The 6,073-nt window shown below is 40.3% G+C and overlaps 1 pseudogene; it reads left to right on the forward strand.

Moving 5' to 3' along the window:
• The first annotated feature begins 190 nt into the window (after positions 1 to 190).
• On the forward strand, positions 191 to 2,640 carry LOC119569980 (annotated as a pseudogene).
• The last annotated feature ends 3,433 nt before the right edge of the window (positions 2,641 to 6,073 follow it).

Genomic DNA, 6,073 nt, shown 5'->3' on the forward strand with positions numbered 1-6,073 from the left:
AAAAGAAACTCATATAAGAAATTAAATTAAGAAACTAAATTTTATTTTAATTTTATTAATCGTGAAACTTTTACTTTACAGTGAAAACACTCCCAAAGTAAACGGTTTTCTGCTCGAAAATGACCAGACCTGCTCTTGCTGCAATGTCTAAAGAAAAAGAACTTGAAGAAACTCCGCACGCACCGACGTAATGCGCTTAACAAGAAACATAGTGAATGGTTTCGATATCAGGTGGCAGTGAAACATAGAGGGTCAGCGCGTGTGGCAGAGGTAGTGAAATGGATGTACAAGGGAGAGAATCAAAGTGTTAAAGATATTCCCAAAGTCTTTGTATTTCTAATAGCAAATACAAAAATATTTTTAATGTTGGACAGCGGAAGATTCTAGATACTGAGGTTAGTTCTGTATTGGACATGGACACTGCCTTTAGGCAATATGACATCTCTCTTCTCTATGTCATTCTTCAGAACTTTTGTGGGTTGGAAAAGCCTAACTCCCCAGTCTGGACCTCACCAGCATCGAGGAGAGTCTGGAACACCTCATCTACATCCTGAAAGAGGGACGGAATAACAATGCACACAAGAATCATCTCCAGCAATGTCAGACACGAAGCTAGAAAAGGAGCTAAAGTGGCTGAAACATTTGCTGTGGAAGATTCTTTCAACGGCCTGCAATGTTACAGGGAAGCATCATCGCCATGCACATAAAATGAAGCATGACAGTCAATGAAAACTTTAGACAACTGCTAATGAAAGTTCGAGAGCCTTTAGATCCTACGATTTGGCCTTATTACCGCAACTCCAAGACGAAATTAGAGTTTTCCATGAAATCATCCGAGAGCGAGTAAAAAAGGACAGTCGCAGGAGTTGCAAGACCTTTACCCTCGTCTGTGGGATATGACTCTTGCTCCTTGGCTGCTCCCTGATTTGAAAATGCGTCCAATTTTAAGTTTTACCAATTTAATCATCAAAGAGGACATGATGTGGTTCCTGACTTCTCAAGAACCTCAAACTATATCCCACAAGGAACTCCTGCAAGTAAAGCGTAAAGATGATCACTTGCCGGAAGTGTTAATCATTTCAGGTCAGGAGGCATGGGGAAAACCAGCCTCTTCAAATTCATGATCCAAAGCTGGTAGAAGATCTTCACAAATCACAGGGCTTGAAAACGTTTCACATCTGATATACTTCCACTTCGAGGCTCTAACATCTGTTGCTTGAGGGACTTACTGAAGATCTGCTTCCAAGACATTTCGGAACAGGAGTCAAGATAGAATACTTTGAGGAACTCTTTGCAACATTTCCTGCGGTTTTTCCTTCTGGGACGGTTATGATGAGGTGAATGAAGAGGCAATAAACTCATTGTTGATCTTCGAACATCAATATGAATATGCGATTATCATAACTACAAGACCAGGATATTGAAGGAACTAACTCAGATTATGCAGAATAAGAAAAGTGTACTGAATGTTGAGATGAAAGGTATCAGCAGGGAAGATTGTGATTTATATGTTGAAAATGCATTATCTGAAGTTGTTGACGATCCATATTGTAGAGGCCGGATGAAAAATAACATTCTCACCAATCTTGACAATTTTAATCTGGAAAAGAGTGTACTGAATGTCCCATTAACTATGAAACTGCTAATTGTACGTGAGATCTGCTCCTGACCAGAGTTCGACAGACATCTATGAGACTTAAACTAAGCTCATGATGGGTAAGACAGAGGAGAGACTGATAATAAAAGGCACCACCGAGTTGAAGATAAAATCAAAGAATATCATAAGTTTCAAAAGAGGTCGCTCTCCGTGGTCTGAAAGATGTGAACATGACCGGGGCCCCAGAAACAGTTAAAGAACTAAAAGGGAAAAATGCGAAAGTCTGAATTTTCCTTATAAGGAAATGTTAGCTGGATTTCTCACCTAAAAGAGATCCCGAAAAGGGTTGTCGATCGTTCAGACTTGGTCTTTCCCACACAATGGTTCAGAACACTGGGCAGCTGATTTTTATAGCTACAAAGTTCTTGGCTGTCACTAATACGCTGTTACTTGATGAAAATGAAATTTCTTTCCAATTGAGGAAATTGCAAAAGCTTAATCCAACCAAAAATCCTCTTTTGGAAATATATTTCAGTGGAGCCGAAGAGGTGAGGAAAATGCTTAGCAAAGAAGGAAATAAGCAGAGAAATTTGCTGATCGACATTTCCTGTAAAGCCCTCCGTCTTTTACCCTCAGCAAAGAAATCACTCCTGAAGAAATTCTCAGTTTCATCATCTCTTTTCTCTTGCACAGCGAAGGCCTTCCTGCATCGAAACAAAATGTGACAGAATATGCCAGTTCCTACGAGCATCGGGTAACTTCCCAATTGTGATGGGAGATCTGGGGGCCCAAATCTCCAAGGTTAGGGACGTGTGGGAAGTCCACTGGGGGTTTTCTTGGAGGAAGTAGGGCTCTCAAGGACTTTCCGCGAGTCCCGCCGTGTCCTTGTCAGAAGGGAGGAAGATCTTGAGGAGGCATTTTCTTACCAGCTGGAATCTTACTTGAGGGAGTTTGTCCAAGGAAACGTCGAGATTGTAAAGGTGACTTCTATGGCGTATGACTTGATCACCAATATTCGATGTGGTGTTTTTTCGATTGAATAATTTGAATTTGAAAAGTTGATAATAATGTGTGATTTATACCAATAAAGAATAAAGAATATGTGAGAGCCGGGTTTTCTTATGTGCAAACATATATGTGATGAGATAACTGATAATTGATGCTCTATTAGAAGCATGTAGCTTAAACATAAAGTCTTTTAGTGAGAAAAATATTTCCTTGGAAAATTTGCGGTGACCATCAATTTAAAATATATATATAAAAAGGAGAGTTACAAATATAAATTTGTACCAAGTTATACTATATTAAAACAGATCTGTTGTAGGAAATCCAACATATATCTTTCAGAAATGATAAGTGAAGATACACCAAAATATGAATACTATGTAAATTCTTATCCCTTTTGATAATTTGCCAATTGTCAGAATGGGGGATCTTGTCTTTGACGAGGTAAGGCAGCAGGTTAGGTCACGGTGACAGGGCTGCTTCAGGAGATTGCATCCAAACTTGTTCAATTGGTTGTAGTTGTCGGCGAGGGTTGTTAGGTCCAGCTTGCAAAGAGTATCAACATAGTTTTGATATGAAGGGCCGAGGGTGATTTTGACTCCTCATGTACACATCCCAGCTTCCGCGGCTGAGCGATATTGACTTGAGCTCCAGACAGATTTTAAGTGTCAGAACAGGCATAATCTGTAGGTGAATCCTTGAGAGAGAAAGAGAGAGAGAGAGAGAGAGAGAGAGAGTCTCAGAGTGGTCAGATGCCATCAAAAGGGGTCATGCCCTCCAAATGACAGGGGTAACCAATTAGATGGAGTGCCCATGGCATTGCCGCTGTACTAACCTAAGCCGCGCCCACTGCGCTCATGACCTCGGACTCCTACCTTGACCGCTCAATCACTTCTTCTGAGTCACGATCCTGCTCGGACATGCCTTCTCCCGGGGGCCACCCGCCAGGGCCCCCACCGTGCCGGGCCTACCGCTGCCCCGGCTACTTCTGCACATTCTAACCCCGTCCACACTAACAAATAAACTCATGAACCCGGCCCATGCGTTTTTCAGGTACCCGTAACAGCAGAGGATGTGACAGCAGAGGATGTCGCTTCTTTCAAGCTTGCTACACGAACTCCAACAAGAACATCCAGCTCGACCACCCCCTCCAAAAACAAACGTAAGTACATCATGGGCAAGTCTTTTCCTTTCTTTTTCCTTCCATAAGTGCATGCTGTTATGTTTCAATAAGTGCAGTGATTTTTTTAAACATCTGAACAAGTGTCCGTGCTAGTGTTTTTTTCTCAATTATTACCAGTTTCTTCGAATTTCCTCATCATGGTAGATTGTCTTTATTTAATTTGCGAGAGTAATTCTCTTAGGCGGTTTTTTTCGAACTCGGCCATGGTATACTAAAGCATTTTGTAGGTATATCCATGCATGTGTTTTTCTTTAAATTAATTATTTCTGGAATGCTCTATGCCTGCATAGGAAAACACAGAGTACTGCTATATTCTAGGATATTTTCTTATCTATATTCCTCATTGCATTAACCAGTGCCTTATTGACGTAAATTTCATCTATTATTGTTCAATTTATTTATTTCGGCTCGGTTTACGATACATTAGTGGGAAAGATTATTGAAACAATTAGAACATGGTGGAATTATCCAGAAACAACTTTTTTATTATTATTACTTTCTCCAAATCTCCCTACCTTGTTCCTAACTCTCTCCCTCCTTAAACCCCTCCTTTCACATTTCCCCTTCCCTCTCTACTGTTTTCAATTATCTATTAAGGTCACTAGCGTTTTTAAAATTCTAGTGTCGTGATATTTGTTTAGAATTTAATTTCAATTTAAAAAAGTGAATTAAAATAAGAGTTTATTTTGTAAGTGTGATTCTGGGCTGACTTCACACTTGCCTTTCACGACCGAATTTTTACCACGCGTGACCTGTCTTCCGAAAATTTTTGTCCGTGGAATCTCAAGTCAATTATCAGATTTCCTTATCTGGTGTTACATTTTGAATATTTGAGATCTCTTTTCTTTTATTTGTCGCATATATATTTATAGAACGAGTTTTTGGCTGTATTAGTTTTTTCATATTATAACAAAAACGTAATAAGTTATTTTATGTGTACAATTGTTTCAGTCGTTTATTTTAATTGGGTTAAGTAACATTTAGTATTTCAGGTCAGTTCAGGTCAGGTCATGTCAAGCGATGACATTTTTCCTCCTCTTCTGACCTGTGTGTGAAATGCCAGAATCAACCAATTTTTTTTTTTTCAAATTTCAATTTATTTCATTTTTTCCTTAATTTTTTTTTTTTTTTAAAGCTTTTTAGTTTTGATACCGAAATTTAAAAATTTACGAAAGAGTGATAATGTTACTTCGCTCTGACAGGGTTCATTTTCACTAGTGTTGTTCCTTATTGTTAACGACATATTTTAATTTTTCCGTATTTACCACAGTACGATTTGTCAGGTACTTGTAAAACGCACAGTCTGTTTCGTGCATTTTTATTTATAGAAGGTTCTTGGTAGTGTAGCGTAGACCGAGGTTGGAATGACCGGCTCGTGCAGAAGTAGGCCGGGCAGCGGGAAGGCCCGGCAAGATGGGGGCCCTGGAGACTGGCCCCCGGGGAAGGCCGCGTGCGAGCGGGCCGCGACTCGAAGTAGAGTGTTGTCCGGTATTAGTTCGAAGTCATGAGCAATGTGGGCGTGGCTTAGGTCAGTAAGGAGGCGATGCCATGGGCATGCCGCCTAATTTATCACCCTGTCAGTTAGAGGTTTTGACATTGAAGGCAAACTGACCAGAGAGAGAAAGAGAGAGAACTGTTGTGATTGTCGGGTGTGTCAGAACTACAAATATACGACAGCGAACCCACTCTTATACAAATATTAATGCGTGTACAGAGATGATGGCCAAGATTGTCGATACTCCCATAAAGCGTCGCTAGAATATGCTCCATACAGACTCCCTTTTTTTTTACAAAGGAAATTCAACGGGAACTGATTCTTCATGGGTAGCTACACTTGTAGTGCGGGGAAAGTGTTGAAACATTCATGGGAAAATCATAAAACCTTAAATATATGAGAATATTTCACGCACCGTCCGCTTTTCGTGGTTGAAGCCCATCTACTCTCCCGTCACTCTGTTTATATATTATTTATCTGTCTACCAACATACTACCTACAGGAGCAGAGGAAGAGGATCGTAATCGGCTACCCGAGCTTTCCCTGAAATGTGGCGTTTTCATGACACATGGCTGGAATGTCTGCGTTTCTCTTGGCAATGTACTGTATCTATAATCCCACGCTAAAACTCGTGCGCGCGCCCACAACACACACACACACACACAAACACATACCACACAAAACCCCCACACACACCAACACACACACACACCCACACACACCCCACAAACACACACACCCACACACACAAAACAAAAAACAAAAAAAAAAAAAAAACATTAATATATCATTA

The sequence above is a fragment of the Penaeus monodon genome, unplaced genomic scaffold (genome assembly GCF_015228065.2).
Source record: "Penaeus monodon isolate SGIC_2016 unplaced genomic scaffold, NSTDA_Pmon_1 PmonScaffold_20478, whole genome shotgun sequence".
Lineage (NCBI taxonomy): Eukaryota > Metazoa > Arthropoda > Malacostraca > Decapoda > Penaeidae > Penaeus > Penaeus monodon.